This window comes from Rhodnius prolixus, unplaced genomic scaffold, assembly GCF_049639745.1.
Source record: "Rhodnius prolixus isolate KJV_2025 unplaced genomic scaffold, Rpr scaffold_8, whole genome shotgun sequence".
NCBI classification, from domain to species: domain Eukaryota; kingdom Metazoa; phylum Arthropoda; class Insecta; order Hemiptera; family Reduviidae; genus Rhodnius; species Rhodnius prolixus.
The window spans coordinates 21,071,604-21,098,049 of NW_027411593.1; the positions used below are offsets into that span (position 1 = coordinate 21,071,604).

Sequence of the window (26,446 nt, forward strand, 5' to 3'; positions counted from 1 at the left end):
ACACTATACCTCTGATAAACCTCAGAAAATATTAAGTTTAGAGACCATATTTACTACAAATCCTTGAAAAAAAGGTATCAATTCAACTAAATCGTGGAAAATAAATAGCAAAAGTATTTCTTGAAACGAAATAACAAACTAGTCCTTAAAATAACCAGTTGTTGGCGGACTGTGGAGCATGAGGACTCTTAAGGAAGACTTACACTAACCAGAAGAACAAATAAGCTAAAAAATTTTAAATATTACGAAGTTGGCTCATAAAATAAGGAAGAGATTTTGGAGATGATGCAAAAATTACGTATAATTCAAGGCAATTCGCATGCCTGCAAGGTATCGTAAAAATAAATTTACAAAATACAGGGTGTCCCAAGGTATATGGATAACGACTTTTTCTCGGAAACTAAGATAGTTAGAAAAAAACTAAAAAATTAGAGATGCATAGACATGCTCTTTCCCGCCAATTGTCCCTTACTGCCAAAGAAATAGATTCGGCTTTAACCGAGTTACAGGCATCTACTATTCTCTGCTTTAGTTCATCTACAGATGCAATTCCGGCTTGATTCTGATGCACCTAGATTCTCTAATGGTGGAGGCCATTTCGAGCATAATCTGTAATATTAATGAGGAGTAAAATTTATAGTAAAGTAGTACTTTTCTTCTTATTCAATCAAAAAACCGTTAAAATATTATCATTTTGAAATTTCTTATAAGAATCATTTTTTCATTCATAACTTGTAAAATATCGCTCACAGAAAAAAACCGTTCGAGTAAATTTTTCTTAAAAAAAAAATAGAGGAATCTATTTCTGAAATAAAAACCACACCTCCCTCTTTGAAAAAATGAAGTTGGTGCCTGTATCTCGCTTCTGGAAGCTCCGAAAAAAATTTACAAATTAAATTTGGATTTCTAAACAAAAAACTAAGGGAATACGTATTTTTTAGTTTTTTTCTAGCTAGCTTAGCTTCCAAGAAAAAGTCGTTATCCATATAGCTTGGGACACCCTGTATATATCTTTAATGTCTATTGATACTTAAGAAAAGTATTGCCAAATTCTTTGGTATTGAATTTTCACCGTTTTCAGGTTGCATAAGAGCGAGAGGTTTTTAGGAGGAAAGAAAATAATAAAAGTGTTCTACGTGTATGTTCGTATGTGTGTTTACAAAACATCTCAAACACGACAAATCGCAGCAAGGTCCAAACTTATTTTTCGATTTGATCCCAATAGGAAATCCAACATAGCGGTCAAAATTTCTTTAAATCGATTGTATTAATTTATAGAACGGATTTTTTTCATTTTACATGAGATTTTCACGATAATGACTTTTACGATTTTCTCTAAACATTTTATGCACTTAGATATAAAACTGTTATTTGAGAAATCTATCTGTGAAGATTCGAGACAGTTTTGCAAGAGATAGCTGGGGATAGACTTTCCACCAGTCTAACAAAATTGATAATTGGATAATTTTTCTACGAACTATATCATGCGAGAAAGAGTTGAAACTTGTCTGAAAAATGCCTAATTTGAAAAAATAAATGGGCTAGAACTTTGGTAATTAGTACAAAAGAGAGATAATGTGTACTTTAAAACCATATTTTTCAGTTAAGAATAAAAAAAATAAAGACTATTGATGCATTTAAGTATTGCAATATAAGGATTAAAGTCATAAAGATTAACAGTTGATAAAATGCAATAATTTACTGCCATCAAAAAGGGGAGACGATACAGAAAGTTTGGAACCAAGTAGTGCATTTAATAACCTCAGTACTAGTTATGTTGTGGAATTATTTAAGGAGAACCAAGTTTTAATAATATGAGTAATTTTAATAAATCAAAGCACCAAGGGTTAGTTAGTAATAATCGTCTAACGATGCTGTAGAGAAGCTAATAATGTTGGACAGCAAATACTACATAAAACTGAAAGGGAGTAATGTTTGATAATTACATGTAAGAAGAAATGGAGGTCCCCGACCATAAGCTTGGATAACAGTATGTAGAAAGACCAAATGAACATAGAGGCAAACGCATTTAATTAAGCCTGTCGGTGACAGAGAGATGCGAAGTTGACTAGAAGCCTGGTTGGACAGCCTTGGGCGGTCGGTGATAGTATGAATTTGAAAGGCTAGATCCCCAATACTGGTGGAGGTGGAGAGCAACCAGCGTAGCGTCTAAGCAAGGGTAAGGTATATTGCTGTCGTCATGGGGGCCGCAGGCTGAGGGGTGGCCGATATCTCTCTCACTGTCTCTCTCTCTCTCTCTCTCTCTCTCGAGCTTGCTGCCTACCAAACACTCCCCTGAGAGGGGGGCCGCACAACGCGTCGTGCCTTTACCACCCCCAAGGACGCTTAGTAGAGCGGTAGTACTAGTGTGGTCCACCGCCGCCTCGACCAGTCGTTCCCCCGCAAACATTGGTTCATGCCCACCAGATGTCCCTACTGGGTTCGGTTCCTGTGTGTTAGCTGGGGTCTGCTACACTTCAGGCTGAACAATCTCCACCACACACTTCCTCAGCCATATCTGTAGTAACCACTGGCTCATGACTAGACGACCTGTCTCCCTTCGGTCACCCATAAGTCTTCCATATATCTAATACCTTATCACTTGCTTCCCCGGCCCTCTATGTACCTCTAGAACCCTACTACTCACACACAGATAAGACACCGTCACAAACTTACAATATTTTACACCCAGTCAGTCAGTCAAGCTATGGCCATCAAACTTCACCAATCATTCTTTTATTTTCACCATAATTTAATATGTACAAAAAAGAAAAGAAACCAGCACTAGTTTATGAAAAACATTTTTTATAAAAACATGAAATCGAGTATAAAAAATTCCAAGCAGTGCAGAACGAGAAGTCGAGTGTATTTGTCTGCACCACAATCACATTTTCGAGATTAATTATGGTTAGAAAAAAAAAATTAAATTAAAATTAATGAATCAAAATGAAACCAACAAATCTCTTCACCTTTAAACCGAGTAAAAGCGAAGCTTTTGTAAATTAAGAGGTTAAGTGTAACGATATTAATCATCAGACAGAAATTTATAAAAAATTATCTGGACCAACTAGAAAACGTATCAAATATTCTAATTAATCGTTCAACAAAACTAGATTCTAGTTATTCTCTTTGATTACTTACCCACAACTCTCATAATCAAGAGAAATAAAATTGCACATATTTTCGATTTTGAACAGAAGTGCATTTTATGAGGGTTTTTTGGGGTAAGGAGGGGAGAACGATAAAGTAGTTTTTAGAAATAGGATTGTGTTCATCAGCGTAACACAGAAACAAAATCAAAAAAAGACGTACACTGTTCAAATTTGTAGTTACGTTTAAGGGCCAAAATAGGCTCCGGTAATCAACTTTTTGATAATACCAACTTAATCTCCTGAAAACCGCACCAACGATTTCTTAAACATGGAACACCAAGCATGAACTTATATTTGAAACAATTTCTTTCTAATAATCTTTATTTAAACGTGCTTCTTAAGCAGGAGCAACGTCAAAACAATCTAAATTGCCGCTTCAATATATTGTCGCAATTTCTAACCTTTGGGCTTAATTTTGAAATGTTTAATCAAAATTTTGAGTAGGAAGAAGATTAGTTGATTGGAAATGAGGCTGGAGGAAAGGGCTACTCTTCTCTAAAGTTCTAGCAAGTCGTCAAAAGTGATAACGGGTATCGTAAGCCTCTTAATTTAGTTTCGAACATTTCTTAGAGGCTAAATAAATTTAGAGCGGCTTTTACCCTTCTTCAAAAACATATTCTCTGTGTTTTTTTTTTTGCCGTTTTGGGTGAAGCTATACAAACGTTTCAATACAAATATTACAGTTCAAGATTATTTAAACAGAGAAATTGTTGCAAAAACAAGACTTATGAGACTCATTTAAACTCTTCTATACGCCCCGATCGTGTAAAGAAATCCACCATCCAACTTGTCTGTACATTGCTCCGTACTCCCCAAATCTGTTTGTAAATACAGGACAACCTCGGTTAACCGGGATCATGTTGAGTCATCATAAGAACACCTGGATCGGCGCCGAAACAAAAGTAAATTTTCGGGTGGCGACAGGAAAAGTTTTTGTCTTCCGATGTAGCATAATTGTTAGGCGTGGCAGCAACTCTTTTATACCTGATTTTCTTGAAGGGTCATTATGTTTGTATGTAACATATGTATGTAAAAACCCAAAATATGGTGCAATTAGTACTGAATTTCTTGGTTGATTTTCAACTTCACGGTTATATGTAATATTTTTATGGATAATTACCGGCATTATTTTAATCTTCCCAGAGAGCAGCCTAATCTCAAGCTAGTCTTCAGCGTTATTCAGTTCCGTCCTACAGAAAACATCTTTCGTTTGCCCCCTTTCGGTCGAATTTTTATTTCACTTACGCAATGGAATCCGTTAAGAAAACTGTAGCTAAACGTAAACGTATATTTGTTTATCTATCGAAGATAAAATCCACATCATCGAAATTTCCAAAAATACTGTGTATTCGGTTTAACCGGGATTTCAGTTTTCCGGGGTGGGTATAGCCTTGGAGGTCAGTCCGGTTAATCGAGGTATTACTGTATGCCACATAAATAGTAATAATTACTGTACGCGCAAATAATCGCAGCTGTCATTCTTTTCACCAGATCTCACAGCCAATCTAATCGAAGTGTCCATTAAAAAAGAAGAAGAAATCCATTTTTTTTTAAAAAAAAGAAGAACGAATCAAACAATAGATCATTGAACGATTACGGTAATTTCATTAAAAGTACAATAACGTTCGCTACACGAGTTATTAGCCGATATTACCGGACAATACAAGCGATGTTAAAAATAATGATTTACCGGCTGAAATTATAACCTACAGCAAGGATTTATTGAGGCAATTATTTACCTTTTCCCGTTTTTTTTACTTGTTTCGGTTTTCTAATCGTTTAATTTGTTGTGGAACGTAGGTAATAACAGAAAATGATAACCCTCCTGCGATTCTCGTCCTTCTAGTTGCTACTAAATTGTCTTCAATTTGGTAAACATTATAATTCACCCGGGTAGAATGAAAGTGGCGTAAGCCCATTTTGAGCAGTTTTGAGATAAAACGAGTTTTGTGTTTTGCTCTGTAAAAAGATGCAGATAATAAAAATAGCTTTATTATTTTTGATTTTATTATTATTACATAGAATCAAATTTTTTGGTGCACATTAGAATGTAATGGGATTTTAAATTATTTTAGAAAATGCAAAAATGTGACTTACTTCATTGTCATTCTCAGCATATCTGGCTTGAGGTTAAACAAAGCGGCATTTAAAACCAATTTTAAGGGTTTTATTCCATAAACCAATGCTTCAAAATGCAGAAGACTCATCACTGAGACTCATTTTACTAGCAGATCTTATTTGAACATAACCGTCTACACTATCCACAGAACTGATCACCCTGATGATACTGCCCATAGGGGGCACTGCAATTCTAATAAAAAACTGTCTTCAACACAATCTGATCCCAACTAATCCTACCAATTCTCTTCAATCAACAGTCATCTCTCTCCCAATAAACTGAACAGACGATTCCAAACTTCTCTCTAGACTTCTAAACTCTCACTACAGAATAAATGACTTATCTACACTATGATACTGAAACCTGCCCCTGGACTTACTGAATGGAACTTTAGGGCTCAGCCAAAGCTTCCAATATCTACAAGAATCCAATCCTTCCAGTCAAAAACACTCCGTTGAATCGCAAATGCTCCCTTACTATGTCCCTTGCACCGAGATTTCCTTGTTCCTTAGGTTTCTGAAGCTGCAAGATCCCGTTATATTAAATTCCACACATCAATCACCTCACTACCTAATCCACTAGTATCCCAACTTACTGCATTGCCTGGAAATACTCCAAGACGGCTGAAGCGCAGGTGGCTACGCGATCTTCTAAATGAAGTAAGTGCCAGTGCACAATAGTGAACTCCTCTTTGGGAGGTGAATTCTCCCTTCATGCTATTCATGTACTTATCTATTATCATGTTGTATGTAACAGCTTCACTTATTGCAGAAATATATTGCAGTTGTGAAAGTAAATAATGTAGAAAAAAAAATCCAAATTAAAACTTAACTAATAACACCAACACTAAGGCTTATTTTTAATTTTTAGTTGACTAAAACCATATAACAATTCACTAATTAACTCCACACGACAATAAACTTTACCAAGAAAACAGTCATAAAGAAACAAACAATCTGGTGGACTTACGCCACTGTCATTCTCACCGGGTCAATTGATGGCAAAGTTCGATTCTTCTCTAAATTAAGATGTGAGGAATTTTAAAATATAAGTAGAATTTACTTTTGTTTTGTATAATCAATGAGCTTCAACTTATTATGTAAAAACTGGAAATATAAATCAAAGCTTGAAACGAACTTATGTTGTGAGTTCAAGAAGTATTTGAACAGAGAAACGAACTTTTTATGCAAACACCTTTCTTTCAAAAATATGAGGAAATTAATAATTCTGAGGGTTATCCCATTCTTATAATGCTTTAGATACAAAGCACTTCAATCCACACAGTTGAAGATGGATGAAATTCTAAAACAAAATAAAGTGCTGATACTATCATGAATTCAATATTACAATACCGGCCACACTGGGTAACCAAAGCTGATAATGCGCAAAAACGACTGGTGACAAACCCTAGATCTTGTAAAAAAAAAAAAAAAAAAAAAAAAAAAAAATATTCTAATTTGTCTCTTATTTAAAGAGGATACTAAGTCAAGTAAAGAGGAGTTGCAATCACTAGGTTTACGTTATGTGATCTTTGATATTGTGAGTATAGAAGAGCCCCATGAACACAAAAACGACGACTGGTTACAGGACCGTGGACCACATCCAGAGCAGAGTCTTTAATCAACTAAATCTTATTTTATGTTTGCTCTAGAAAGTGAAAATTATTGTAGATTTTGGAGTGGTCACAGAAACTTGGATGGAACCCAGAAGAGGCTGTGGGGTACACATCATTACCACATTGTGGCAATTTGTAACCTTTGACTTCCTTATTTTAAGACAGCCTACTTTAAAATTGGACTATTGGTCCATCTAAAAGAGTTTTCAATGAATTAAACAACTTGATAAACTAACACTGTTGAGAGGTCGTGAACACATTTTCTCGTAAAACAAACGTAATTTCTCATACGAAGATAAAAGGAATCCTGGAAAATGATATACCGTTAGTAAGCCCATTAAACAAGGAAACTTTTATAAAAAGTTCCAGCACCTAGGTCTGATAATGATCAAGTAAAGGCCTCATGAGTTTTCTTAAAAATTTCGATTACTTTAATTTTTCCAGCATTCCGAGGAAGATTGAGACTGTTTGGAGAATAACTTATGCTTCGAAATGGTGTCAATTTGTAGAAAATTTATCTGCCTTTCTAACCGTGTCATCAGAATCGAATTCAGACTAAAACTTTCTGAGTAATAACATTTTTATTGCGAAAAAGTAATGATTTTAGAAAAATAAATAAAGTGACGTCACTCAAGAACAGTGGAAAATATGAAGTTGGCCAATACGTCATTGAACTCCACTTTAGATGTACTACACACAGTAGGCCTATGGACAATACTTACTGGTTCGGTTCACCCTGTATACCATATAGTAGAAAGATTCTTAATGCAGTCTAAAATTTGTAAACTATGAATTCAAGATTTGTTTGGTATAATATAAATATATATATATATATATTTTTATAGACAGTGAAATAAACTTGGCACATGGCGACAAATTAAAGTGATATTTCCATTTGGAGAAGTTTGACTCAAAACTTAGACGAAAAGCTGGTTTTAAGTTTATGTGATTATTCATTTAGGAGATCATTGTTCATTCGTCCGCATTCATAAAGGTTAATTCACTGGGAAAACTGTTTTTCTTATTCGTGGAGGCGTCGAAACTTATATTTCCACTTTAAACCCAATTTTGGAAATTTGTCGCGACGGAATTGAGGAAGAGTGCAAAGTAAATAAAAAGGTTTTTTCTTTTTTTTAACGTTCTATTTGCGTTCCTAAAGTGGATTCATTGAAACCTTTTTATTACCAAGTTCAAAGTAGTTTACTTCCGACAATCCTTAGCACCTATTGACTGGTCCCCTAATCGCATTATCTCTTTAGTACTCTACAGAAATGGGTTCTTTCTTTAGCCAGTTAGGAAAATTTACTGAATGCAAATGAATTTTTTTTTTTATCAAAACAGTTCGTAAGATGCTTTTTGAAAGCTCATATTTCTGCAACTAGCTATCGCATAACTTTACAATTAAAGATGAAGAGGCAGCAATCTGAATAATCAATGGATCCATACTTATTAAATCAACCTTTAACAACACAAACACAAGATATGCACAATTGTCAATTCGTATGGAGCATGAGAAGAATGCTGTATAAATTTTAATGAATCGATTTTTACATTTGGCACCATTCGGAATGTTAATAAGAAAGATTATAGATTTCAGACTGTAGTGACTCCAGATTGTATTGTTTCTTCAATATCTTATTAGATTTTCTGCATCAGTACTAAATACAGAGTGAAAAACTTCTATATTGGACACCGTGACAACAAACGTGCAATATCCTAGAATGCTTCACAAATTCGACACATTCTGAATCAAACTACGTATTAACTCTCTTTTCGGTAAATAAAGACGTAAGGCTCCCCTACCAGCTCCTGTTCAACGAACAGAAGAGCCAAGCCAAATGTTGTATTATTTTAATGATAAGCCTACCGCCAGAATTGGAGCTACGTAAAAACAGAGCAAGAAATGGAAACCCAGATCTTAGTCGTAATGTTGAACAGCCAGATTGACAGGTTTCTATATAGTCTTTTCAAATCGAATTTTGGTCACTCATCCATGTTTCCAATCGTTTCAACAATCCCAGAATATTACGCTTAACCAATTGGATTGTAACCAATAGGGCCAAATAATCTTTCCAAGTAAGCATCTTGCATTTTATCATCTAAATAATTCAACCGCTATACTGGATGGTGCATTAGTAGGCTCTTCACAATGGCGTTGAGAAACAAGGATTGGACGTCTCCAGATTTCATTGGTGCTGAAAAGTGAACTGCACTTTAAAACAATAGTAACAGCACTTTCTAAAGTAATAAGAACATGAAAGCACCTAAACAAGAATCAATAAAATACCTAATAAAACAATATCAGGACAGTTCCTAAAGTAATCAAAACATGAAAGCACCTAAAAAAGAATCAATAAAATACCTCAATAAAACAATATCAGGACAGTTCCTTAAGTAACCAAGACATGAAAGCACCTAAAAAACAATCAATAAAAGGGCTTAATAAAACAATATTAGGGCAGTTCTTAAAGTAATCAAAACATGAAAGCACCTAAACAAGAATCAATAAAATACCTTAATAAAACAATATCAGGGCAGTTCCTAAAGTAATTAGAACATGATAGCACCTAAACAAGAATCAATAAAATACCTAATAAAACAATATCAGGACAGTTTCTAAAGTAATTAGAACATGATAGTACCTAAACAAGAATCAATAAAATTCCTAATAAAACAATATCAGGGCAGTTCCTAAAGTAATTAGAACATGATAGCACCTAAACAAGAATCAATAAAATACCTAATAAAACAATATCAGGACAGTTTCTAAAGTAATTAGAACATGATAGTACCTAAACAAGAATCAATAAAATTCCTAATAAAACAATATCAGGGCAGTTCCTAAAGTAATTAGAACATGATAGCACCTAAACAAGAATCAATAAAATACCTAATAAAACAATATCAGGACAGTTTCTAAAGTAATTAGAACATGATAGCACCTAAACAAGAATCAATAAAATACCTAATAAAACAATATCAGGACAGTTTCTAAAGTAATCAAAACATGATAGCACCTAAAAAAGAATCAATAAAATGCCTTAATAAAACAATATCAGGACAGTCCCTAAAGTAACCATGAAAGCATCTATAGAAGATCAATCATACAACAGCTAATGAAAGCATTTCTATAGTAGTTAAAAAACGTTATGAAGAACCGATTATTTATTTAATTTGCAAAGAAAACTGATCTAATAAAACAATACCTAATAAAACAATATCAGGACAGTTTCTAAAGTAATCAAAACATGATAGCACCTAAAAAAGAATCAATAAAATGCCTTAATAAAACAATATCAGGACAGTCCCTAAAGTAACCATGAAAGCATCTATAGAAGATCAATCATACAACAGCTAATGAAAGCATTTCTATAGTAGTTAAAAAACGTTATGAAGAACCGATTATTTATTTAATTTGCAAAGAAAACTGATCACTATTTTTAAAAGAAAACTGTTTATGACAATTAATAATAAGACAACAATATTAAAGGTAAGCACAAGATTATAAGTCTTTCAGAAAGGAATGTCTGGGTGTGTTCTAGATAACAGCGCCATTTCTAGCTCTTGAAAACATTCCTAACCCAGCAATATTCATGTGATTCTTAAAGAATTGCGTAAAGCTGTAGTAATTAAAGAAAAATAAAATGGGTGAACTTGAAGGAACACAGTGGTTGCCACTTCTCAAAACATTCGAAATGGAGACCTTCCATGAAGACAAGTTAAATAAAAGAAATAAATCAATTGAACCAGTTCGGCGAAAGCTGGCTTCCAAACAGCTAGTCATTAGTTGCAGTGTGTGCAGCATGAGTTGGTTCGTGCTAAGCCGCAGTTTAATTAAATGCAGTCAACATAAATAAAACTTATTTGTGGAGCTGTGGCAAAAGTTTTTATTAAACGCCACTCTTCAAATAAATTTGCCACGTTTTCTTATTAAATAAATTTTTTTAACGTTTAATGATTGAATATCACTATTATTTTCTCATATCGTTTGGTAAGACGTATTTCAGGCGGATATTTTAATTTCATTTTCCACTGTAAATACTAGTTTGAGAGACCCTAAGATAAAGTAAAGTAATTGCCTATTTTTTTAGGCGGGCTTAACGTCCAACTACCAAATTAGGTGTCGTGGACGGAGGCGACTAGCAAACATACTTAGCTGTAAATTTTTTTTATTAACCATTAAAAAAAATCCAAGGCCTCTACACCGGGGAATCGAACCCAATACCACAATACATATTAGCTTTATAGGTCTCGCCTCTAATCGCTCGGCTACCGTGGCGCCTAGTCCCTAAGATAAAAGTGTTTTTAGATATTGTGATTATATAATACCTAATGGGTTAATATTCAGTGTGCGACCCTATCGACTAGTGCATTTTACAGTAGGTAGTGCTTGAAAAGCAAGAGAAGTACAAAACAAAACAAAAAGTGGTCACGTACGTTTTCAATAGAACAGAAGTTTTGTGGGAGTAAGCCTAATAATGGAGGAAGATTAGAAAAATAGGGACTTAGAACTAACTAGTGATAGTTAATAATGCATTTTATTTTTTATTGTAGCTATAAATATCATGAATTAGTCTAACCAACCTTGCTTACTAACTAAATTGTTGCATTTTGATAATTTGCGTTAAAATAATTCTTTGGCATGATTAGCTTAGCATGGCATGCCAGTAATGCCTAGCACCCAAGAAAATTCACGTTTATATAAATAAAACATTAAATAAAATAATTTGTCCCTATGTTTGCGAAGCGGAAACCATAAGAATATAACTTCTAAGTAAATAAAACAGAAATCAAAATATAATAGTTATTTTAAGAAAAATAAAGGAGAACCTCTTTATTAATTCCGAGATCATAAAGTGGCTAAAACTGCATGCAGCCTCCACATATTTACACAATTTGGGTCAATTAAGGTATTCTTCCAAGTGCTTTTTTCCCAAATACCTAAATCTGAACTCACTTAACACAGGACATATTACAATAAAGTGATTTCCGCTCTTGTCTTACTTTAAATTACACAAAAAGTACGGTGTGGCACAAAATTAAAGTTTAAAAGTTCCGTTCTACTCGTACTTCCGTCATGTTCCAGGACCGGAAATTATTTATTTATTTCCGGCATATCGAAAATCTGCATAATTGTAAGACTTTCACAAATGGAAGAGAGAGACAAAGTAAAAATTTTGAAAACAGAGTAATGTAACCGACACAAAATGCTCCTGTTGACTATCACTTGTAACTCCAAGAATTGGATATTTATGTATTAATTTAATTCATTACAAATTGGTTGGACAAATTTATCTGCTAACAATTATTACATAACTGGACTGACTCACACAAAATACCATCTCACCAATTTGGGTTCAGGTCAAAGCATTTACTAATAACGTCAAGTTAAGAGAGTAACTGAACACATCGTACACAAAATAGAAAACAGAAAGTACACAGCAGCTATATTTCTTGATTTGGCTGATGTATTTTACCTTTTAGACTCGCTGGTATGCTTTACAAAATTGGGTAGACTTACGCTCTTAATTACACTATTCAAATCGTACGATCATTTTTTACAAGACCTAACTTTCTGGGTAAGATTCAATAACATTTATAGTACTCAGACTAGAATTCTCGCGAGCCAGCCTAAAGATACAATAAGTTCTATAGTATACAATTTCTACTCTATGGACATTCCTAAAGCTAGTATAACGACATTACAAAGCCAACACCGACTTAGAGACATCAACTGGTTAAAAAAAATTAAATTAAATAAAATGGAAATAGAATTTAAAACTATCGAAGACGTAACAAAAATCTTCCCTTTAAGGTTACGAAATTAAGATTTAAGATCTCTATAAAAAAAAAAAAAACACAAATTCATGCAATGGATTTCCTGTTGTATTAAATAAATACATAGTCATCTCGTTGTATTTTACAACCATTACACTTGAAACTGATATAGTTTGGTATCTTGGTCAGCAGTAATTGACTTGATTGATAAACTTTACAAGAAGAATTAAGTACTAATAAAAAACAATTAGAATTACAAAAAACAACTTGGGGAAACAAACTCTAATTTTATACTTATAGTCCCATAAAGAGAAAAGATTAAGAATACAGTAAGAAGGTTTAGAAAATCAATTCAAAAATAATAATTATTATTATTTAGGGAAACAAAGAACGTTAATTTTTAACTTATAGTCGATTAAAATGGAAAGATGAAATAATACATCAAGAAGAAATCAATTTAAATAATTTTTGTAGAACTCAAATTTTAAAGAAAGTACTAATAGTGAACGTTGTCAAAACGCAGCACTCATATTCATATGAAAGTAATATTTAAATGTTAAAATGTTATTTGCAGGAAAGAATAATAAATGAAATTTAAAATTAAATAATTTATACAAAAATCTTACTTACCTTGGGTTAAATCATCAGCATCTTAACAGATCACCAGACCAATAGCACTTGACACTTGGCATTAGTTAAAATAATTCACAACACTATTTACACTAAAACTCAATATCCAGCACAAAGAATAACTTAAACACAATTTATAAAAAATAGAACTTCACTTTAACACTAATATTCACTTAAAAATTCATGTTCATAAAGAGTTATCAGATCACTAACAAGTTAAAGATGGCCGCCCGTAACTAACCGCCAAGCAGATCAGTTGGTAACTTAAGGTTATCTAAGCAGAGTGACCAACTTTTTTTTTTTCATTTACAATTTCATTTATTCATAATATATAAAAATAAAATGAAATGTATGTAAAATGTAAATGCTATTAGTTATTCAATGCGTTTTTGTCTTTTGGTTTCTATTCTATAATATTTAAAGAATCTCTGACAGGATAGAAGTGTAAATATTTATAATGTCAAGGGATATGATTCGAGATAACAATGTTAGGTTCTATCTTTCAATAAGTGGAAAATGTGTTGTGTATATTTTATATGAAAACTTCGGGAACTGTTTTCAGGTTATAAACTAGTCATAAACAGACTAGATTTCACAATAGTGCTCATATTGTTTAAATCATTATAAAAAAAATAATATTTTCTTAGCATACTGTAAAAACCATGATGTCTCTCGGCACCTGCTTACGATTTGCGCCATGTGCATTATTTTATTTATTTTCAACAATCGATCAGAAAATAGTTTTTTGCACAATTAAGTTTTTTTTTTAATTTATTTTTTATAAATATTTAAAAAAAGAATCGAAAAAACACTAATCACACAAAAAACTATTTTCTTATTTAGTTTAAATACTCTTATTCGGAAATGTTGGGACCCTAACGCCAGCACGAGAATTGAAAATCACCTGTAAATTAAATTAAAAAAAATAAAATGCAGATGGGAGTTAAATGATTGAATAGCTGATGACGGCATGTCTGGACAACAATGGCTGCCGTTGAAAAAAATCCTATCTCTTCTCACCTTTCATCAAAAAGACATCCCCCTACCGAACTAAATAAAGAGAGTGGAAATGTTTGAATAGAAAGTAATTTACATAAATATTAAATACATGAATAAATCAGATCATGATAAACATAATTTATATCGACAAGATGTTCTATTCTTTACTAAACAAAATTATATTTAGGCGTCATATGTCAAATATATAATGTCATATTTCACACATGAATGAGGCTGCACTGTTTGCTCCCTAAACATGAGTCATGTTACGTCATATTAAAGTCATTATGTGATACCGTTGATGTAACCAGCGAAAATAACTTCATTCTTCAGAGTAGACACGTCAATACTTTGGTTATTGTGCAGAGTTAAATGACATAAGGCAAAACAAAACTTTTATCAGAGAATCTGTTGTCATAGCTAACTTTTTTTATTGGGGCGTTGCCCATTTTATCAGGATGACCTCAAATTAATCTTTGAATTCTGAACATTGACTCCCTTACTGAACAGCAACAACAGCCTGAGGAAGCCGCTGAACAATATTCAGTATGGTTTCACTCCCTCGTAAGGGGAAGTTAAGATCCACATTGCCAACGAGTAGATTTTCTATTCTTCAAGGTCTTGAAGTCGCTGGCAAATCTGAACTGAGCGGCCATTGTGTAAAAGGAAGATTTTATCAAAATCGCTGAATATCGCTAATTTTTTTTTATTTAACATTATTTATTTTCCCAAATACAGTAAATTTACTGCATATATATTGTTCAGGTACATACAAATACATGAGTAGCTTGACATTCATTTAATGATGAAACTCTTTAAGAAGAGCAAGTACACAAGTACTTTGCAATAGCACTTACTTCACTAAAAGAAAATCACGTGGCCACCGGAGTATCACCTGGCAATGCATTAAGTTGAGAAACTAGAGTGTTAGGATATGAAGAAACTGAGGCGAGGAACATGTCTTAGCGGCTTGATCTTGCAGCTTCAGAAACAAGGAGATCTCGGTGCAAGGAAACAAACAGAAACATTAGCGACTGGAGGAAGCGTTTTGGTTTGAAAGAATTGGTTTGGGTTTTGTGGATTGTTGATGTTTTGGCTGAGCCCTAAAATTCCATTCCGTAAATCCAGACAGGTTTTAGTATCAAGTCGTTTGTTGCTTAATGAAAGTTACGATCGTTTGTCTGTTTAGTTCTTTCCGTTTGTGTTTATTATGTGGATTCCAGGTTAGGCGTTTGTCCATGAAGAGTTCTAGGTACTGAACAACTAGAACCTTCTGTTGTGGGAAGAGGAGTGAGGTTTAGGTAAACGGGCGGAATCCAGGAATCAAGGAATCCTATATGGGATTGAAGGAAACGATAGCCAACGTCCGGGTCTTTGTGAATGGAAAGGATTGCCAAGTAAAAAGGAAGGTATGAAGGTTCTTGAGGGAGATTAGAGGAGATGTTAGTGTTTAGGCTTCGCCTAAAAGTGCCTTTTTTGGTGTAATGGATGGGCCTAAAATTTAGAATTTAACCATCAATTGTTAAAGATTAAATGGTAGATTAAATTTCATAATTACAGGCAGTCAGAGAAATTCATCACCTGTAATTTTGAAATTGCGAGCAGTCAGTATTCTCTCGTCACACTTAATTCCGAGGCTTCGCGCATAATCCAACGTGCTAACCCCTGAGCTTAACTCACTTAAATTGCAAGGAGCTCTGCCTTTTCCTGTTTAATTTTTGATCGCCTCTAATTATATTCATCTACGAATCTTCTAACCAAGTTGAAGTTCTAACCAATCCTCTTTATCTTAGGCCAAGAACACCTATCTGGGACAAAATACATTACTTTACCAAAGATGTCTAGCAATATTAATACATATGTAGTTAGTTCTACTTCTGTGGTAACTTATAGCTTAAGATCAGAAAAAAATAAAATAAAAAATATCAGGCTAGTTCAAAGTGAAGTATGAAACAGCAGAGTTGTTTTGAGAGATATTTTATTTAAATATAAATTTTGGAACGTAGTACAAAAATTAAATTTTAATTAATTAATTTTTTTATTTACACATAATTAATTTGCCTGCACTTGGCAATCTGTTTTATACCAATATTACTCGCAAAAACGGGGGGAAAAAACAGTATGCTTATAAGTAACAATGGCTTCAAGCTAGATGATCTTTTAAATTATAAATTAATTTATTTCATATTCTGAATTCTTTAACTATATTCAACATAATATATTATACAAACCAGTTTTCAAATTAGACGTAAATTTTTGAAAATTTGTTTAAGAGTAAACTTTCATTTGAATGTGTCCATCCAGGCTTAGAAGATGCAGAACTAAAAGCATTTGTCCTAAATCGTTTTTATTTCAGCGCTTTGGAAGGATAAATTTTATATAATTTTGAATTGGCGGGCTTGGAATATTATTGATATCTGCGTCTTTTAAAGGACATAACTATTTCAATGCCAGCTTCTATACGTAAAATTTTAGTTATTCTACTAAGTGTACAAGTGAGCGTTATGATGAGCTAGAATTCACCTGCTCACCTAAGAAGTCGTATACATCCAAGTTATGTACCTCAACAAGTCCTATGACCATTGTGCGAAATGTTGAATTCATTTTTTTCTAATTCTTTGGCTGGAATCCCAAGGATTTTAAAATCCCCGAAGAAATGGGCTAATCCACAATCCACTACTACTTATGGGTTAGCGTAGAACATAGATTTTAACAGAGACAAGCTCCAACATATAGACGAAGTCGCTGGGGAAAAAAATGAGCTAAGATTGTGTTAACAATGTCTAATGATCAATTAGTAAAAAACAACAAAATCATCAATAGTAAACTAAAGCTGTGTGCACGAAAGAACATTATTTAGATGTTCCTTAGGGTATTTCAAAGTTCTTAAAGTTCTTGCATGAACAATTTCGTTAAAAAACTACTTAATGCACGAAAATATACAGTTCTTAAATAGAAAATGTTAAAATTAAAAAATTGCGTAATTGATTACGTTAATAATAATGTTTTGGGCAATTCATAATCTAAAACTCTTATGAGTGAAAATTATATCGAGTATAAACAGGGAAACCTGGAATTAACAGGGTTTTAAGTTTTGTCAATTTGGAATAGATAAATCTAAGAGTGGATTCTGAAGATTTTTTAAAGAAATAAACCTTAAGGAGAGAATGAATAGAGAAAGTTTGTTGAAGCCACAACAGAAATAAGAAAACTGAAGATTGCCGCTTCAAAAAAACCTGCAGAATCGCTGCCAAAGAAGTTCTAGCTATGAGGAGAATAGTTGCAGAAACTTACGACTATTAATACTATTATTATATAAAATGTACAAAAGTGATAAGAATCTAAAGTAATTATAATTTAGCTTCACGCCCTGATGAATGGACATTAAACATACCACGTAGAAAATGGTTGCAGAGTTTTCTAATTAAGGGGAATATGCTAAAACAAAGTCATTCAATAGCCCATAAAACAATACTGCAAGAAAAAATAACAAAAGTTGAGGGTTTACATTGCTTACTGCCACAACGGTTTCCTTTAACATGCAATAAATAACGTGATACATAAACTAAAAAAAAGTCACCACAGTAAACTGTTAGCGACAGAAGGGTAGCGTGCTAACCTAACTAGTTGGATCTTAAGTTTTTGGAATTATTTTACTTTTAATTAAAAAACAAAATATTTAAAAGACAAGACAAGACACAGCCATTGATGGCATTTTTAAAATTTCGATGTCGACTGAAAACAAATTAACTGATGGAAATTTTATTGAGTTTTGCAAAGGTGTCTGGGCATTCAGGACAAAAGCGAATTAAACGGGAGCCTGTTTGATGCGGAAGGATTCCCATGATGTCCTTAGAGCAGCAAAGTCTCTTCAATAAACTAATTAATTACCACTGTTGATGGAGTTCGTAATCGATTAGGAATACAAGAAATATGCGTACTACGAGGTGTGGCTATTAAATAACGAGACTGATGCTGCTACAGAAGAACTATGCATGCGCCAAATCCTAACGACCGACAGCTGTGCAGCGTAAAGCCTTATCTTTCGATTGCAGCGTCTCACGTGTTTGTAGAGAAATCTGTCTGACCGGAACCGTCGTTTGTGTAAGAGGTGTTAGTTTCGTTTTACCGAAAAAAATGATACTACACATGTAGTACAGCAACGAATTGTCGTGAAATTTCACATGAAACTTGGTGAAACCGCTACTGAAACTTATCTTTTATTAAAAGAAGTTTATGGCGATGAATTCTATCACTTGCGCAAGTTTTTGAGTGGTTCAAGCGTTTCCAAGATGGCCGAGAAGACGTCGGAGATGATGACCGCCCGGATCGCCCTTCTACGTCCAAAACGGATGAAAATATCGATTATAATTAATCAACATTACTACCGTGAGGTGCTTGCTGAACTCCGTGAATGAGTAAGAAAAAAACGACCCGATTTGTGGAAGAACAAGTCACGGGTTCTCTATCAAGACAACGCGCCGGCTCACACTGCATTGTCTGTCAAGACGTTTCTAGCCAAGTACAACATCCCAGTTCTAGTCCATCCGCCTTATTCGCTTGACCTGGCCCCATATGACTTTTATTGACTGTTTCCCAAAGTCAAATCTGCATTAAAAGGAACACGATTTCAGTCCTTTGAAGCTGTGAAAGAAAAAGCGGCACGCGTCATGCAGGAGCGTACAGAAAATGACTTCCAGCACTGTTTCGAACAATGGTAAATTCGCATGGAGCGTTGTAGTGATAGGGGAGGGGTGTATATTGAAGGTGATAATAACTAAATATGTATAAATTTAAAATAAAATGTTTTACAGCAATAGTCTCGTTATTTAATAGCCACACCTCGTAAGGCAGACTAAAAGACAACGATATTCACAAAAATCATTCAAAAAGGTTGTACCTCGAAATTCGATTGTAACTAATGGTCGATGGAATCAATTTAGAGATTCCAGCAAATTTAAATATATTGTTTAATACACAAACAACCCAAAGATCTCTGAATTCAAATTGAAATTTATGTCAACTGTAAATGTGTACTTCAAGTGAAAACTTAAGTAAAACTATTTGGACGCTGTTGATAATTATCCTTGTAGGTGTAACAGAAAGTAAAACTCAATGATATTCCTTCAAACCAACAGACAATTCCTCAGGAGAGCTTAATCACGATTAAATCAACTGATCCGGAGAACAGCTGTGAAAGGATTGATCGTCCAAAAAACGGCACGAAAAACCCTGCAACTTTGAAAAGTTTTTTTCTCTTTTTTCTTTACAAGAGAAAATTCCCAAATTTTCTTCAAAATGTAGGGCGCATCTTCTTAATAAGTGTATATTTTTGCAACAACAAAGAAGTAATAGATTTAGAAAAAACTAGGGCAAAATATGCATTTTCAAAAACCAACGTAGCGCCTAAACGCGTGAACTGATTTTCAAGAATGAGGTGTCATTCTATTCACCAAATAATGATCTTTACGCTGTAGACAAATGCAACTCCTCGTTAGCGGGTTATTTCACTGTAATAATGGTCGTTCTCTTTTCTTGGAAGCGGCGAATTGAGGTGCTGTTGGTATTCATATATTTAGTTACACTCTTACTTCCAACCTCCTAAATTCTTCTCATGCTTAAGAAGTACCGCTCTATTTTTGAGTTTTCATGGAAAGATAATTTAATTCTCATTAGAAGGAATCAATTAAAATACACAGATAATGTAGATTACCAAGAGAGCGTCAAGCACGGATATTCTTTCTTTCATGAACCCTATAATATTATTATTTTTATATAAGTCTCATATTGTGTGTATAAGTTTGTTAATAGAGTTAGTTCTGAATAGTAGTTTACAATCAATCCATAGTAGCAATCCCCAAGACGGTATAGTGATCTGATGTAAACAATTTCAAATCAACAATAAGCATTGATGCAGAATAACTTCACGAAACTAATTATATAGGGAAATAACTTGCATACACGCATGCGTCTAGAGAATAGAAATATGATTAAACTCGATCGCAACCTGATTCTCGAGTGCATATATTACTTATTAGATTTGTACATAACATTTTCTATAATTCTGTTTATGCATATCGTACAATAGTTATTAGAACTAGCTGGGTAAATAACAATAGAACGTTTGTATTAACCGCAAATAATTGTTTGTTCCATTCAACAACTTCCTGAACCAAATTGGAAAATACAAAATTCAGAAGTACCTAGCTTTGATTAACTGAAAGTTTTAGAAAACATTTAAAAAAATATTGAACAGTGAGCTAAAAATAAATTCTATTAAGAAAAAATTCTAGACTTAAAATACTTTATGTTATAAAGGAAATAATACAAAACAAATTTGGAGAAGGCTTGTACAAAATGTTTTAACAGTTTTGATGTTGTTGTAAGTTTAAATTTCATTTCCTATCCAGTGTAACATCCCAAAAAACTCGTCTGGAAAGGGTTTTATATTGTTAGAAAACTTAGTTGGTAACATGTAAGTTCAACAAGAAGTTAACATTTTGAACAAAAACAAGGCAATATATAAATAATGTTGTTATTACTTCTTATGTGAGTTCAAAAAGTTGATTATCAGTACACAAGTGTGAACAAGTAATAAAGAGAATTGATTATGTTCAATCTAATATCAGCGGCAAATTATTATTGCACACAGTTGGTCTTCTAGAAGGCTAATCTATATTCTTTGCAATATTTCTTTCTTATTCCGTGAGACTACGTTATCTTTCATTTTGCTTTAATTATTTAACCAATTTGATTATTCAACCGCTGAAAAAAAAAATTCGTTGCATTTCTTTTATTAATTGGTAAACCTCTAATTTTATCTTATACCTTTAAACTATAATTTCCCGTTAGGTATACTCGTACCTGGCATTTGTAGTTTCTTTAACAACAAAGAATCAACCATAAACCAGATTGTGAACGAGAACACCAGAGATGTTCTAGCAAACGGAGTTCTGATTAGCTCTTTTAGACTATTTACATTACTCAGCATGAGCACACAAAATGTCTAAAAGTGACAAAAAATTGTTGAAAATATAATTAGATCCACAGTGATGGAGCCAGAAGTGTTGTACAACTATGTGACGTAAGTGAAGTCGAAATTTCTACACCAAACTGATTGATCTACATACTTCTGAAGATGGTTGGAAGTCCAAAACGGATCAAGGATATAATAAACAAATGCTTCCTTCGACGGATAAAGTCAAAGACGAAATATTGTGTCAGGAAAACAGTGACAGACGAAATGCCCAAATAAAACATTATTAAGAAAGACTTCTACATAAATGTGTACTTTAAATATACTTCCCCTCAACAAGTGTAAGAGCTGATCGCCGCTTTAATGTTACGTAGGGGAGCCCTAACCCTATCATCCTACCAAATTTTATCAAAATCGGGCCAAGATTTACAGAGTAATTAGTAATAATAATTTTGGAGGGGGCCTTACATAAAGGGGGCTAACTCCTCTCCCATTCAATGTACAGGATCGAGACCCCCAAAAGGCACATCTACGCAAAATTCCTAATCGAATGACATCTCATTCATGAAAATCGGTTCGCGCGTTTAGGCGCTACGTTGTTTACAAAAAAGGTAACAAGAACAAGAAGAAGAACAACAACAAGAACAAGAACATTTTTTGAAAAAGCCGTTTTTGCTCATTTTTGGCAACTTTTTTCTCGAAACCTATTAGATCTGGGTTGTTGCAAAAAAATTACAGCTATAAAGGAGGGCTTTATTGAGGCAAAAGAAAATTTGGGAATTTTATCTTTTATAGAAAAAGAGAAAAAAATTGTCAAAGTTAAGTGTTTTTCAACGTTACGCTTTTTCGTGCAGTTTTTGACGATCAACCCTTATACAACTGCCCTACCGCACAGTTTTAATCTAAGTAGCATACATAAATATAAATACCGTATGCATAAAGTATAAAACGGATATGTATTTGATACTAAACTATGACGGTTTAATAGCAAAAAGACGAAATATTCTTAAACTAACATAAAATTACCAGAATATAAAAATGGGTTTTAACCAAAGCAATTTAAAATTTAATGAAATCCATAAATTTAAAGGAATAACCTCAATCGGCCAAATTAATTTTTTATTATGAAATAATGCAGATAATAAATATTACAATGATAATAACAAATTAAAAAAAAAAAAAATAAGAATAAATATGAAAATATTCTTTTATAAGAGTATAGATATTAGCGCTTAGTATGCATGCTGAACATATTTTTTAAGAGAATTGGGTTCGTTGGAAGGAACGCAGTGAACCGATCGCACTATTGGCTAGAATGATTCGTGTCAGCTGCTCGCAGAGTACTCCGACCTAAATGTCTTTGGCTGATGATATCCTATATACTTTTATACCAAGTATATATATATATATATTCTTATGTTTTATATATTTCATTCCTTTCTACTTTCAAGAAGAGAGAGGGTCTATATATAATCAATATTTGGGCCATATACTGATATTTTTATCATCCCCGTTCTTTGAATATAAAATATTGTTCATTATAGGGGTATTTATTTTTATCTCGTATATTTTACATTTAGCTAAAAAAGAAATCTACAGTTCCTTATAATATTTACTTTAAAATAAAATAATGTGCATTAGATAGAAAATAAAAACCAAACTGAAAGGAAACACTCAATGCATTCCTTTAATTCATTATAAACTTTGCCTTGACTGCAATTGCAACTGTAATTTCCAAATACAACGCGCGTGGTATGTGTGTACAATTTCCACCTAGTTAAAAAATTTTGTAGAACTTACAGTGTTCAATTTTACGGATGAAAAACCTTCAGTCAGGTTATAATTATCAAATAGCGTGTGACATAGTTTTTGTCACCACTTTTCATACAAATTGAAAGTATTTTCGCTGATTTTATAGGTCCGTAGCAAATAAACAGCAATGGTGGGCATAAACCACAATTTAAAGATTATTCTTTTCAAAATTATGTGATTTAGTTAAAAAAAAAGACTACGCTTTTTTTTTTACTTACTTTAATTGCCAATGAAAATTCGATTATAAAGAAAAAGGTTTTGAAAAATGATTGGGTAGGCTTTCCACTAAAGACTATATTGGACTATAAAGAGAGTTTAAATTGGCTTGCTGAAATTTTGCGTATGATGAAAATTTCAATGCCTGATATATCACTTTGCTGAAAAAGTTACTGAATTTTATAGAGATTTTTTTTTAAACAAAATACCAACGATTTTCTTTACACTCTTGTTCACATTCATTTTTTGTATGTAACTTCTTTTTTAAGAAAATTTTCTAGGAAAAATCAATTAAAGGTTGGAAGTACGATGGGTATTCTTTCCTCGAAAGTATCATTTCATGGTAATGTAGGACTCTGCGTGTTTTATACTATGAGGGTCGTTTGAAAAGTCCGTGCAAAAATAAAAACTACTTAATTTTTTTGGGTAAACCTTTTTTATTTTTCAACATAGTCTCCTTTTAGGCTTATACACTTCGTCCAACGCTGCTCTAGTTTGTTGATCCCTTCCGAATAATAGGATTTGTCCAAGTCTGAAAAATAGCCATTCGTTTCTGCAATCACCTCCTCCTTTGAATAAAATCTTTTTCCCGCCAGCCATTTCTTCATATTGGGGAACAAATAGTAGTCCGAGGGAGCCAAGTCTGGAGAATAGGGGGGATGTGAAACGAGTTGGAACCCTATTTCCATTAATTTTGCGACCACAACTGCTGAGGTGTGAGCTGGTGCGTTGTCGTGATGGAAAAGGACTTTTTTGTGGGCCAAACGTGGGCGTTTTTCTTGCAGCTCGGTTTTCAAACGGTCCAATAACGATGAATAAATATGCACCTGTAATAATTTTACCCTTTTCCAGATAGTCGATGAGGATTATTCCTTGCGAATCCCAAAAGACAGTCGCCATAATCTTTCCGGCCGAAGGAACGGTCTTCGCCTTTTTTGGCGCAGATTCCCCCTTGGTAACCCATTGTTTAGATTGTTCTTTGGTCTCAGGAGTGTAGTGATGTATCCATGTTTCATCCACAGTGACGAAACGACGCTTAAAGTCCTGCGGATTCTTCTGGAACAGCTGCAAACCGTCCTTGCAACAGTTCACACGATTTCGTTTTTGGTCAAGCGTGAGCAATCGCGGCACCCATCTTGCGGATAGCTTTGTCATGCCCAAATGTTGATGCAAAATATTATGTACCCGTTCATTCGAGATGCCCACAGCACTAGCAATCTCACGCACCTTCACTCTTCTGTCATCCATCACCATATCATGGATTTTATCAATGATTTCTGGAGTAGTAACCTCAACAGGGCGTCCAGAACGTTCAGCGTCACTTGTGCCCATATGGCCACTCCGAAAATTTTGAAACCACTTATAAACTGTTCTAATCGAAGGTGCAGAGTCACCATAATCTTTATCAAGCTTCTCTTTAGTCTCCTGAGGCGTTTTGCCTTTCATAAAGTAGTGTTTAATCAACACACGAAATTCTTTTTCGTCCATTTTTTGAAAATCACTCGAATTCCTCGATTCAAACGAATGCTAAACACAAAGAAATAGACCGATCTGGCTGAAACTTGGTGTGTGTTCTTCCAAGAGATGCTACTAACTAAACATAACCTCGATACGCGCCAGTGGTGCTATCTCTCTGACTTTGCACGGACTTTTCAAACGACCCTCGTATAATGAAGGGTTAATAGCCTGGGTATAATAATAAGTTATAATTACGAGTTTTTAGAACATTCCAAAATTGTTATTCAAAAAACTGGAAGTACTACATAACTGGACGGATTTTTCACTTTTTTAAATATATTTTTGGGGAATATCGTGGTGTAGTATTTATGACCGCAATCAATCAACAACGATCGAAAAATCCAAAAACATCATTTATATATTTTGTTGTACTTAGCAATTTTCAATCTAAATTTAAATATATACAATAAGACTAAGATGTAAATAGTGCGTGAAGAGCTGGAAAGAAACTACCCAGCGGTAGCACTCTCTGCAGGGCATCGATGACGATGATGTTTTGATCTACTGACTTCAAAGAAACCTCAGAGCCATTAAGGATTCATTCGGCAAGGAAGATGATTAGGGATGACAGAGGAGGCGAGAGGAAGTTCAAGAGGATTAGAGCAATTAGAGAGAGCAGCACGGAACTTTTGATATTTCGTCTTGGCGAGTTGTTTGGGATGTTGAGGTCGTTGTGAAGAGTGAGGTTAGTCACCGTAGAAAGGAGCGTCAACTATCTGTCGGAGGAGTTTTGACTGAAATGTTTGTATTATATGTACATTAATCGTTGGAGTTCTACAGAAAATTTTGAAGGTCGTCCTAGAAGTCATCAACTCGAGAATTTTAGTAAGGAAGCCTCCTTAAAAATTAAGAAACGATAATATAGCAAAATTATTTCAAATTTCAAAAAATACAATGTTTTTTGATTTAGATGATTGTTTGCTAATCCTTAAGGAAAAAAAAAATCTCAAAACCATCATTACGAGAGATAATGATGTCTCAGGAGAGGCCAAGACTGAAGAAATCCAGGCAAATAGACACTTTTATGGTGTCAGTCCACAATCATAATGAGCAATTTGAATCGTGAAATGCAAAGTTAACCGCTACTTATCTCGTCTATTCTCGTGTGCGGTTTGGAAAACCGATACAAAAAAAAATATTTACTTTTGAACGAAAGATTCTGAGACGAATTCATGGACTCCCTAGAGTTGGGAAAACCTGAGAAAACGCTGACCGCTTCCAGTATGAGAAGTTGAGTTCCTAATGTTTGATTTACTTATTCGACTTATTTATTGAATAACATTTGTTTGAATTAGTAATTTATGATGGTATCCTTAAGAAGAAATTTTACTCTGTACCATTTGGAGAATCATCTCACCTATAGCCAGCATCCTACCACCCAAAAAATTCGTTATTCTGTATCATCTTTAACCAACTAAATTAAAATTCAATCATTTCAGTGCCAAATCTATCACTTTACAATAGAAGTCACTTCTTATATTGAGTCAACATTGCTGTTCATTATTTTTAGTGACTGATTCATAGTTTCAGTAGGATGAAAAAATAATTGCCATTTCAGTGTCTGTTTTGAAATTTTAACTTTTTTCTGCCTTAGATATGTATAAGGAAATGATTTACATATCTAAGACAGT

At 33.6% G+C, this 26,446-nt stretch overlaps 1 protein-coding gene across 2 annotated transcripts in view; it reads right to left on the reverse strand.

Moving 5' to 3' along the window:
• Positions 1 to 26,446, reverse strand: part of LOC141451015 (uncharacterized) — a 1,067,280-nt gene that overhangs the window by 935,970 nt on the left and 104,864 nt on the right. The window contains exon 1 of one of the 2 annotated variants that reach the window (XM_074122025.1): positions 13,295 to 13,528. The exons of the other annotated variant lie outside the window; for it this stretch is intronic. The gene's annotated coding sequence lies outside the window, so the exon portion shown is untranslated. Of the gene's footprint in view, positions 1 to 13,294; positions 13,529 to 26,446 lie in introns of those variants that run through there. 2 annotated transcript variants of the gene reach the window in all.